Source organism: Nelumbo nucifera, chromosome 7 (genome assembly GCF_055504915.1).
Source record: "Nelumbo nucifera cultivar China Antique chromosome 7, China Antique-T2T, whole genome shotgun sequence".
NCBI classification, from domain to species: Eukaryota; Viridiplantae; Streptophyta; class Magnoliopsida; order Proteales; family Nelumbonaceae; genus Nelumbo; species Nelumbo nucifera.
The window spans coordinates 15793152-15805317 of NC_142655.1; positions in this window are offsets into that span (position 1 = coordinate 15793152).

A 12166-nucleotide genomic window follows, 5' to 3' on the forward strand; every position below is an offset into this window, starting at 1 on the left:
GCTCACATTGGCTTCCTCCTCTCTCTCATTTCTCACACATGTGATCCTTTATTTGTAAATTAAATTATTAAAAATATAAGAAATCACAATAAAACCCTTCTTAAGTCTTAGTTTTCACAAATAAAATACACCATTACTCTCTCTAATAAAATCATTATTGATACTCTCTCTCTCTCTCTCCAATATATGGTCAATGTTTGTAGAATATCTCTTAAATCCTTTAGAATCTCCAATTAAACAAAAGTTAAAATTAGATGGATTGTGTTGGGTTAATGGCCAATCCAAGACCAACTCTAAACATAAACCTTGTCCAGTTGTCCTAGACCCAAACTGATGTCAGAACCCAAATTTACTAACCCAAACCTTACCAAAGTTCTATTCACCTATGAAATAATAGAATATGTTTTTGACAGATTCAAACAGCAGTTAGTACTAATATTAGATCCATCATCTCTCGTATACTTTCAGATTTGATTTTCTGAATAATTGGTTGATTAAATGAGCTTTGATGTTCAATTCATATTTTCCAATAAAAATTATAATATGAAAGTTGACAAAATCCCTTATACCTCCCCCTCTGGCTTTTCTTAAAAGGCCTTAAATCTCCCCTCAACTTTTATACTTGATAAAAGGGACTTATAGACTCCCTTCCGTTACTTCTTCACCATTAAAAGTCTAATAGCTGATATCATGCATTTAAACTTACTAGTAAACATGTACGTGCATTTATATATGACAGTATCTCCAAGACAAAATTATTTATTATTCATGGACAGTTCTTGACTAGTGGACAGTTTCTTAACTGCTATAAGTGGACAGTTTTTGGAGTGAAAGTAAAGGACATATATGCCCTTTTTTTATGCCCATTGTAAGAGATAAAAATATTTAATAAAAAATCCAGAAAATAAGGTTATTCGCTCTTTTATTAGTAGTAAAACACCAATGCTTTTCTTATTTTTCTGATAAGAAAAAGCAGCAATGCTTAGGGCTACAGAATGGTAATGGCATAGTTTTGCAAATCATGGAAAAGGGAATGGAGCCATATTATGATGGATAGAAGATAACTTGTTTCAAAATGCATCTATCACCTTCATCATTAGTTTCCATGTCAACTGAACTGTGTCAAATTCCAGTTATTTTATTTTCAATACAAAAATGTAAAATACTTCACCTCCAATAACTAAAACTAAATGTTTGAACCAGTTTGAGAAGTTAAATCAATCATTTACATACTGCCATTAAAGGACTAAAACAAGCCCACCTTTTTTTGTTTTAAAGATTACATCTAACATCTTCTTCTTCTTCTTTTTTGCCTTTTTCTTATTTTTTTTTTTTTTTGGGAGGGGGGGGTTGCCTTACGTCCACTTCAGAGCTTCTACTGGTAAACAAAGAGGCCACGTAGGCCAGTGCTCCAGTTATGGTTGAGAGTGGGTCAAAGTTCTTTTGCTTGAAAACCTTTTTATTGTGTCTCCAACACAGGAACCACAGAAGAGCAGTCCCATTCAGCAATATAGAGGTATATCAATATTCCACTAGTCTTCCAACCAACTCCCAATTGTTTTATTAGAACCCCTGTCCATATGTATGCATGTTCAGCATCAATCCAAACCAAACAGGAAGCACCGCCGATCAATATAATAAGATGTGCTCTCAATGTCATTCTCGCATAATAGGCCTAACCTATTATTGTTCACATCATGCTTAGTTAAAAGGGACATAGCGGAGACTTGGTCCCTTCAAAACAAATAAAAAAAATAATAAACATTTTAATACATGGCGGTATTAATGGAAATCTAATATCTATCTACCATGCATACATACATATGTTCAACATCGATCCAAACCACATAATGGGCAATATAATAAGACACTGTCAATTCTCTCAATGTCAATACTCACATAATGGGTATAACCCGTCATTGTTCACATGATGCTTATAGAAGACTTCTTTGGTGGGTAGGGCATCCTTAAACATCGATCCAAGCAATACAATAAGGCATAGTCAATGATCTCGATGTCATCCTTACATAATGGGTAAAACTTATCATTGTACACATGATGCTTATAGAGGACACATCTTTGGTAGGTAGGGCATCTTTAAAGCATGCCAAGTAAACATCTTGGCCCATGGCCATATGAGTTTTGACCAATCAAAACCATGAATTTTGATAAATAACACCTGATTCACTACAACATTTATGATTTCAATTTATTGGTCAGTTATTTTTGGGATATCATATCTTTTCTATAGTCAAACTCATGTAAATATCATAAGTATGTACAACATCTATCCAAACCAAATACAAAGCACCACCAAGCAATATAATAAGGCACAGCCAATGCTCTCAAAGTTATCCTCACATAATGGACATAACCCTGTCATTGTTCACATGATGCTTATAGAGACACCCTGATAAGAATTTTCTCCAAGAAAATGAAATGGGAGTAGAAGATGTAGGCTGTGTAGGGAAATGGGGTGGAAAAGTTTGGGTCTATATTGATCTAAAAAGTTTGGGGAAAACAAGGAGAGATCACATCTCTGCCCCACAACGCATCCCTGCAGTGTATTGATAACATCTCCCGATGATGACATTATTGACTCTGGTACTATCATCAGGAGATATTCCCAAAAAAAATAGGGATGTGCTGTGAGGCATTGTGGGGCGGAGATGTGAACTCAAACAAGGACCCCCCACCAATATACTTGACTCTGCCACCATTGGTGGGTAGAGCATTCTTTAACAGTACGCCAAATAAACAACTTGACCCACGGCAGTATTATGGAAATCTAATATCTTTTTTTTTTTTACGCCAGAAAACTAATATGTATACTATATTTAATACGAGGGAGACAATTGTGTGGTTCTCCTTATACGCCTCTCTGTTGACTTTTTCATGAATTTCCTAAGGGCTGCAAATAGATCAAATTGAATTGAATATAGGTAGTTCCAAATTTGATGTGTTTATGTTCAAATTAAAATATGATTTTATTCATGGGATTTATATTCAAATTGCGATGGATATTGAATAGTATAAATTAATTAAACTAAAGTTGGATCAAAATATTATGCGTTATTAATAAAATGAACTAAAAAGGACTGACATTACATTTCATGAACAAAAGGAATTGAAAATTTTTTATGGAACTTCAACCTATGACAATTTAGTAAAGACACAAAATTCAAAATTTTAAACCAACTGTACTAATAGACAATATAAAACTTAAACATTCATGAGAATATATATATATATATATATATATATATATATATATATATATATATATATATAGATAGATAGATAGATAGATAGATAGATATAGATTATATCAGATTGGATATGGGTGAATGTATATTTGATCCAATTATAGCCAGATCTAATTTAGATCACCCTTAATAGGATCAGATTCAAAATTGAATTCAGAAAATCGGATACCACTTTGCAGCCCTACCTATTTTTTTCTCTTCTATTTAAAAATCATCTGTTCTTCCCTCCCAATAATTCTCTCCCACACCTCTAAACTACCTTCAACGTTTAAACATACCCTCATGGAACTTTTTATTTTTGTTTTATTTCCATGCTGGTGCACCCATCAGGGGAGCTAGGATCTATTCACAACAAAAATACTTTTCCAACACATTCCAACATGATTTGTATCCGCACATCTTACCATGGTAGCTACCAATCTCATGATAAGATGTGCAGACACAGATCATATCGGAATGTGTTGAAAAAGTATCTTGTTAAGTAGATCCGGGCCCCCATTAGGGCTGTGGCTGCAAAGTCAGGTTGTCCAATTTGAAAATTTTCGAAAACAAAGAGAAAAGGAAGTGACTAGGAAATGGTTGGAGAGGAAAACAGAGAGGGGGAGAAGGAGATAGGAGGGAATAAAGCTACTGAGGATGTTAGCATTGAGAAAAGAGTCGATATTGATAAACAAGTAGCAGTTAGGAAATCTCTTGCCCTTTTCCTTGGTTGATGAACTTCCAAGCTGTTAATAGTCACCATTTACCAAAGAGAGAGAGAGAGAGAGAGAGAGAGAGAGAGAGAAGGAGAGAGAGAGAGGTTAAGGCATGAAAATTACTCACCAGCAATTAGTTGCATAACAAATTATCCTTCCACGAACAATACGAAGAAATGCATCATCAACATATTGAAGATGAGAAATGGTCAATCTCTCAGTTCCAATCTTGAAACCATCCAATAAACTTGGTCTATGAGAAATTGGTCTTCTTAGTTCAAGGAAGAAGTTTTACATAGTCACATAGCACAGGGGAGGAGAAAAATGGTGGAGGCTTTTGCACCGGCAAGGAGCTGGAGAAGATCTATCAAGGTGGAGAGTAAAGAGATGATATTGGAAGAAATGTTTCATCAGAAGGAATTGACAGTGAAGATTAGAGAGATCAAGAGGGATGGTGTTTCTGGTCGGCGAAGCTCTGGTGTGGTTTCAAAGCTTTCTCGATGGTGCAGTCAATGTTAGTTGGTCTGTGGGGTGGTAAGATACTTTCAGAACTTCAAGGAAAGAGTATACTGCAGAACGAAGGAGAAATTCCAAAGGGTGGTTCGTGATGTTAGAAGAAAGATTTGAAGAAAAGAAAAAACAAATAATCATCATACCAAAAGGAAAAGGCTGGAGGGTTGGACAAAGGTAGCAAACGAGATTCACTAGTTTGTGGTAAGAATTTGGACCAAGGCTGCGAAGGAACAATCTAAGAAGCCTGTAGCAAAGGAAAATACTCTGAGAAGGAAAGAGGACTTGAAAGTCTGGAGGCAAATATTGGAGAAAGAGGGGACTGAAGAAAAGGAAGAAAATAATGGAGCTTCGTCGACTGTTCACTCTGTGCCTATACCAAAGATTTTGGTCGAAGGACAAAAAGGTAACTGGGAGCGAAAGCTAATTTTATCAGCGAAGAATGTAGTGAAGGATTGGAAGTTGATCTTGGAGGAGGTGACGGAAAAACTAGGCCTGGAACGAACGGCTATTCTAATCCCTTTTTCTGATAAGAAGGCAGTGCTAGATGCGGGAAATGCACAGTTGGATTCTACAACTGTAGAAACAAAAGAAGGGCTGATATTGGTCGAAAGCTGGTGGCCCTCCTGCAACTCAGTGGATCTTTTAGATTGTTGCTTTCAAGTGAAATTGCTTGGGCTGCCATTCAATCTGTGGCAGAAATCCTTCCTCGAAAAGGTGGCGATAGCGGGTGTCAAGCCGGAAAGAGTTCTGCGTTCGATTGAAATCTTTGTTGAAGGTTGCTACAGCAAAGTATGGGTAGCATCGGAAATGGAAGCGTCACTCTAGAGTAGAAGTCCAAAGATTGAAGAAGAACTTGACGTGGCTGGGTGGGTGACATGTGGGGGCATTAGGGAAAGAGAATGAGGACACGTAAGCAAACAGGTGGAGGGTGTGGTAGAGAAGAGTAAGTCATACTTAAAGAAGAGGGCGGGCTTTTTCTCAGAAAGGAAGTTTTGTTCAAATAACCCCTGTAGCAAGGCAGGGTTTTACTCCTATAAGGAAATCCTAAAGTCAGGAAGAAAGTTGTGGGGTGTGTAGGGCCCACCTGAGAAGGAGAAGAGACATGTCTATTCCCAAGAACACGCGGATGAAAGGGAGTCGATGGACTAAACCAGGGCTTGGTCCGATCAACCGGGTCATGCAGTTGGACACCAGCCGGCACAAGGGTGCGTTAGTAACCACGTGAGGTTGAGGGGTGAGTCATTGAGAGACCAAAGTGGTGGTCTATCTTCGTCCCCAACCTCTGGAAGGGCCATCACAGGCATGAAAGGGGTTGAACTAAATTGGATGCCCAGATCTAATGGCTCGGTGGGGCATCCAAACCCAAGATTTTCCAGGCAGGGGCGAAAAGAAGACGGTGACATGGACTGGTGCAGTTCATCAGAAGAATAGTACTTTTCAAGCTCTGACGAGTCAAACAGCATAGGAAGTGTGGTTGAACATCAGGCTGATGCAGTGCTGGAAATGGAGGACTGTGTTCTGGACCGTTTATTCAATCTCCAGTTAGATGAGTGACGATCTCAAAGCAAGTTGGATAGCAAAATCTTAGCAACGCATGTCTGTTCTGGCCAGGAGGACGACACGAACTCAGAAAGGGGGGAGCCGACCAAAACCAACGGCAATCACAGGGATTGGACATTACGAACGGGGAGAATAGCTAGAGGTTGAACGCAGAGACACCAATAAGGGCCGAGGCACCATCAACAACTCAAACTGCCAGCATTGCACCTGTAAAAAACCCAACTTGGAACACCCACTACAGAGGGTTTGAGGATGATTGATAAGGATCTGCCTTCGAACCTCTCTTTCATCAACCCAAATCTTCAAGGTACTATTGTGAATTCTATTTTGGCGACTAATGGTTTCTCTAGTGCCTGTGCAGGAGTTTCCGATTCCCATCAACTTCTGAATAAGCCTTTGAATACCGTGATTGCTAATGAGAGAGAAACTAGCAACAAGGGGGAGGGAGATTTAGAGGGACAGAAGGAAAAGGAAGGAGAGAAAGGAGAGATGATAACAAAGAAAGTGATAGGAAGGAGAAAATAAATAGGGAGAGAAGAATGGCAGTTAGAAAAGCAGGTGAATTCAAAGGTCTCTGAGTCAAATGAGGATCTTTCTCTTAGGGAATGGGCAAAGAGATTAGGTCTGAGAGTCTCTAACTTACCTATAGAAAAAAAAAGCAAAAGAAGGAAGAGGAGGTTAGTGAGCTCAAAGGAAAAAGAAAGAGGAGGCAGGTGGAAAAGATAAAAAATGATAGGAGGAAGGAGAAGGAAATGGGAGAAAAGCTTTAGTAGGAAAGGTAGGAAATAGGAAGGATAAGCTAGAGGGGTAAAAGAAGCTGATTTGAAGATGAAGGTTATGAGTTAGAATGTTAGGGGTTCGGGTAATGCAAATAAAAGAAGAATAATTAAGTGATTAAAAAAGAAAAACTGGAGGTGGTTTTGTTACAAGAGTCAAAAGTGCAAGATTTTGATAAGAGATGGGTGAGAAGTATATGGGGGCAATGGTATAGGATGGCTCAGGCTCCATCTTGGGGTGCTTCTAGAGGAATAATCACACTGTGGAGTGCTTAGAGGAGTTGATAGGCAGATTTTCGGTGTCGGTAAAATTGAGGAATGTAAGTGATAATTTCACTTGGGTGATGTCAAATGTTTATGGGCCAAATTCTTATAGGGACATAAATGAATTGTGGGAGGAATTGGCGGCTGTTAAAGGATTGTGGCAAGGGCCTTGGTGTGTGGGAGGTGACTTCAATGTGATTAGACACACAGATGAATCAAATAACCCAAGGCAAAAGATGACCACCAGTATAAGGAGATTTAACAGATTTATAGAAGATTTAGAACTAAAAAAGGTCATGACAGGACAGAACAGATTTACTTGGACCAATTGTTAGGAAAGCCCTACTCTATCCAAATTAAATAGATTTCTAGTAACACAAGAGTAGGAGGATCATTGGGGGGATTTGACAGGTAGAATATTACCTAGGCTAACGTTGGATCACTAGCCAATTTGTCTTACTCAAGAAGGGAATGGGGGCGAACCAAAGCCTTTTCGGTTTGAAAATATGTGGCTCACAGTCCCGGGCTTTGTGCAAAAGGTGAGAAACTAGTGGGAGGACACCTCGGTGGCTAGATGAGAAGGGATTAGATTCCATAGAAAGCTTAAGAATTTGAAAAGAAAGATAAAGGAGTGGAATTCCAATCAGTTTGGGAGGATTGAAGAAAGAAAGTCTACCTTGATTAGTCGGATTGAAGATATTGATAGAAAAAAGGAAAAAGGACAAATGGGCCTGATCGAGAAGGAGGAGAGGACAAATTTGAAAAAAGAGTTGGAAGTTACATTGTTGAGAGAGTAAATATCATGGAAACAAAAGTCAAGAGAATGTTTGATAAAGGAAGGTGATGGGAACACTAGATACTTTCATGCAATCGCAAATGGTAGGAGAAGAAAAAATTGCATCTCTATGTTGGAATTGGAAAAGGAAATTATCATCACATAACAGAATGACATCGCAAATGCTTTTGTGGATCACTTCAAACAAATTTATAGAAGGTTAGTAGAGACTAGACGGATCTTAGAGGGTGACATGGCCTGTTTTAGATAGCACCTTTAGTAGAGAATTAGAAAGTGATTTTAAGGTGGAAGAAGTGAAAGCTGCTATTTTCTCTATGGATAGGTCTAAGGCTCTGGGTCTAGATGGATTTACCATGGCTTTTTACCAAGATTGTTGGGAGTGGCTTAAGGAAGATTTAATGAAGGTTTTTGAGGAATTCTATCACAGAGATGATAAGTAGAGGGGTTAATGCTACTTTTATTGCGTTGATTCCTAAGAAATCAGGAGCATGTCACCCCAAGGACTTTAGACCAATCAGCTTAGTGACAAGTCAATACCAAACCATAGCCAAGGTTCTCTCTAACTGCCTAAAGAAGGTACTTCCATCAATCATATCACAGTATCAATGAGCTTTTATCAAAGAAAGACAGACTTCATATCAGCTACTTATTTCAAATGAGTGTGTAGAGGATTTTAGGAAGAATGGGAGGAAAGGTATTGTGTGCAAGTTGGATCTGAAAGAGCCTACAATTTTGTGGACTAGGGTTTCTTAATTGAAGCTTTGAGCAATTTTGGTTTTGATGCAAGTGGATTAGAGATTGCCTAAAATCTTGTCATTTTTCAATCTTGGTGAATGGGACGGTTATAGATTTTTTTGGTGCTATGAGAGGCCTGAGACAAGGGGATCCTCTTTCACTATTTCTATTTACTATTGTTGCAGAGGTGTTCAGCAGATTGATCACAAAAGCGGATGAAATGGGTGTCTTAAGAGGGTGGAGAGTGGGGATAGATAGGGTGATGGTAACCCATCTTCAATTTGCAGACGACATCATTAGTTTTTGTGAGGGGGAAGGTGAGGAGGAGACTAGGAATTTGAGGAGGTTATTGAGCTTGTTTGAGATGTTGACAAATTTGAAGGTTAATCTCAATAAAAGTGTAGTAGCTAGGGTAAATATGGGGTAGGAGGAGTTGGAACTATGGGCAGGGAAACTCAAATCTATGTCCAGTGATTGGCCTATGAAGTGCTTAGGACTCCCTTTAGGTGCAAACCCTAGGTTTATGACCTTCTGGAGCCCGGTAGTAGAGAGATTTGAGAAGAAGTTAGCGGCTTAGAAGATGAACTATATTTCTATGGGAGGTAGGATAACCTTAATCAAATCCACCTTATCTAACATTCCGGTCTATTACCTATCGGTGTTTAGTGTACCTCAGGTGATTGCTAAGAAGTTGGAGAAAATTATGCAGGTTTTCTTGTGGGAATCGGGAGAAACAAAGAAGGATCACCTAATCAGGTGGAAAATAGTTTGTAAACGGAAGGAGGATGGAGGGATGGGGTTAGGAACGCTGAAAGAAAAGAATCAGGCTCTTCTGGGGAAGTGGTTGTGGAGATTTCCGAGAGAATCAGACAGGTTATGGCATAAAGTGATCGCTAGTATTCATGGGTTCTCTGTGAACGGGTGGGATGCTGAAACTTCTAGCAGAGCCTCTTGCTTTTCACCCTGGAGAGCAATTCAGAAATGCCTTCCATCCTTTCTCAATCACATCAGATTCAATTTTAATTCAGGCAACAAGATCAAGTTCTAGGAGGATCTTTGGGTGGGTAAAGTCCCTTTAAAGGTTTCTTTCCCTTCTTTATTCACCCTTTCTGCTCTCTAGGGTAAGCCAATTTCTGAGTTTCTACTCCCCTCTCCCTCAGCTAACAGGCTTGGGTGGAATCTAGGTTTTCGTAGAAATGTGAGGGACACTGAATTAAGCCTTCTTTCAAATCTTCTACACATTCCTAAAGGGATTTTCCCTTACTTAAGTAAATAAGATGATATAATTTGGACTCTACATCATTCTGGGGTTTTTAGTTGTACTTCTTTTTTCAAATCGTTGTATGTGCCTTCTCAACCAAATACTCCCTTTCCAATCAAAGAGATCTGGTGTCATCTGATTCCCCCCAAAGTGAGTGCTTTTTGTTGGGAGGTCTTCCATGGTGCAATCAACACTTGTGATATTTTACAAAGGAAGAGACCGGGATGGTACCTCTCCCCTAATTGGTGTTGCTCGTGTGAATCCAATGGTGAATCTGCTCTTTACTTGTTCATTTCGTATCCTTTTGCTTGTGGTATTTGGGATCGATTCTTCTCTTTTTGGGTGCAGGTGGAATACTCTGGACAGATTGGATAGGTTGTTCGATAGATCCACTTTCAGCTAGCCAAAAAAGAGCGAAAGACTGATGTGGAGGTGCACAAGAGCAGCAATAATATGGACCCTATGGGAGGAAAGAAATAAATGTATATTTGAGGAAAATAAAAGAAGCAAGGAAGCATTAATTGAAGGGATCATGGCAAAAGTGGCCTTCTGGATAAAGACTTTGGAGTTGTTCTTAGATTTCTCTATTGATGATATATTAAGGAACTGGAGAACAATTGCAGCCTCAACTTCAGCTAAGCGGAGGACACAAAAGGAATGGGAACCCCAAGAGGTAGGTTTCCTTAAATTAAATTTCGATGGAAGTAGTTTTGGGAACCCAGGGCCCTCTGGAATTGGAGGGGTTCTAAGGAATGAAAGCAGAGTGATTTTGGGAATGTACTCAGGTCCCATTGGGGTGTGTGACTCTATAACAACAGAATTGAAGGCAATACTTTATGGGATGCAGAAATCTTTGGAAATGGGGTTCTAGAAGCTAATAGTTGAAGGCGACTCCAAAATAGTAATAAGTTGGTTTAAGCAGAATGAGAAGATTCCTTGGTTTTTCAGAAATAATTTCAAACAGTTCAAGAGGTTCTCAAGGGATATGCAGCTGATATTTCAATGGGCTCCTAGGTCGGCAATTGAAGGCGACTCCAAAATAGTAATAAGTTGGTTTAAGCAGAATGAGAAGATTCCTTGGTTTTTCAGAAATAATTTCAAACAGTTCAAGAGGTTCTCAAGGGATATGCAGCTGATATTTCAATGGGCTCCTAGGTCTGCAAATGGCTTAGCTGACCATCTAGCAACGCAAGGGGTAAACAGAGCAGAGTGCTTTTGGGCTCAATCGTGAGACTCATCATCAATTTGTCTATGTTTTCTATTGTTGGTAGCCAAGGCTGCCCATGTTTCTGTATTATCTTTTTTCTCTAAGTAACGAAATCTACTTTGATTACTGATCAAAAAAAAAAAAAAATTGAAAATTTTCAACTATGGACTTGGGTGTTCAGACCCATTGAAAATTTGGCAAATTCCTAACCCAACACAACCCAAATTATAACCCTAGCACCCATCCAGATGCACATGCTCTCCTGATAGTCTAAACTATATATACACAAAGTTGTCATTCAGTACAAACAACGAAGTTGGTTAAAGAGCCATTTCCCATAGTCACAGTCACAGGATAGGGATCCCAATGGATTTGTTGAAATTGCAAAGCTACCTTTCACCCAAACCTATCAGATTGGATTAGTTGAATTTCAACCAGGTAGGTTGGGTTTGTAAGAAGGGTAAACCCACAGAGAACCACAACCACAACCAGTTGGCATCACTAGGCCATAGTTTTTCTTTCTTTTCCACGTTGTTGGAAGTGTTGTAATGTTATTGGGTTAAATGCTTTGTTAATGGTGTGTTTGTGTTATATAAATATCTCTTGTTAGAAGAACACTTGAAATAATGTTCTTTTTTCTCTTTAAATGAAACAAACTACATTTATTATAAACCATTTTTTCCCCTGGAGAGAAGGAAAACTCCAAAACTTGAGCGGCGGAGAGACCCCAAGCATCCTCAATAATCACTATATTCACAGACTCGAGATCTTAACCTCTCCAATTTCTTTGGAATAGACCTGTTCATAGGCCAGGCTCAGGTTGAGCTTTTGCCATAATTTGAATGGGCCCGGCCTGAAGCGCCCGAAATCCCTCCAGCCCATGAACAGGACTCCTTGAGAAGAATGGTCCACATTGACTAGAAGGTCAGCTGTTTATAAGTTTATTGCTTTCATGAATACACAATAGGTGACAGATACAAATTCAAGAAACTTCTATAACAAATGACATGGTGACATATAACCTTCACTGAAAAATTAGATGCCATTGATGGGTCAGGTCGGCCGGAATTGACCATGTCACTGCAGGGTTGGA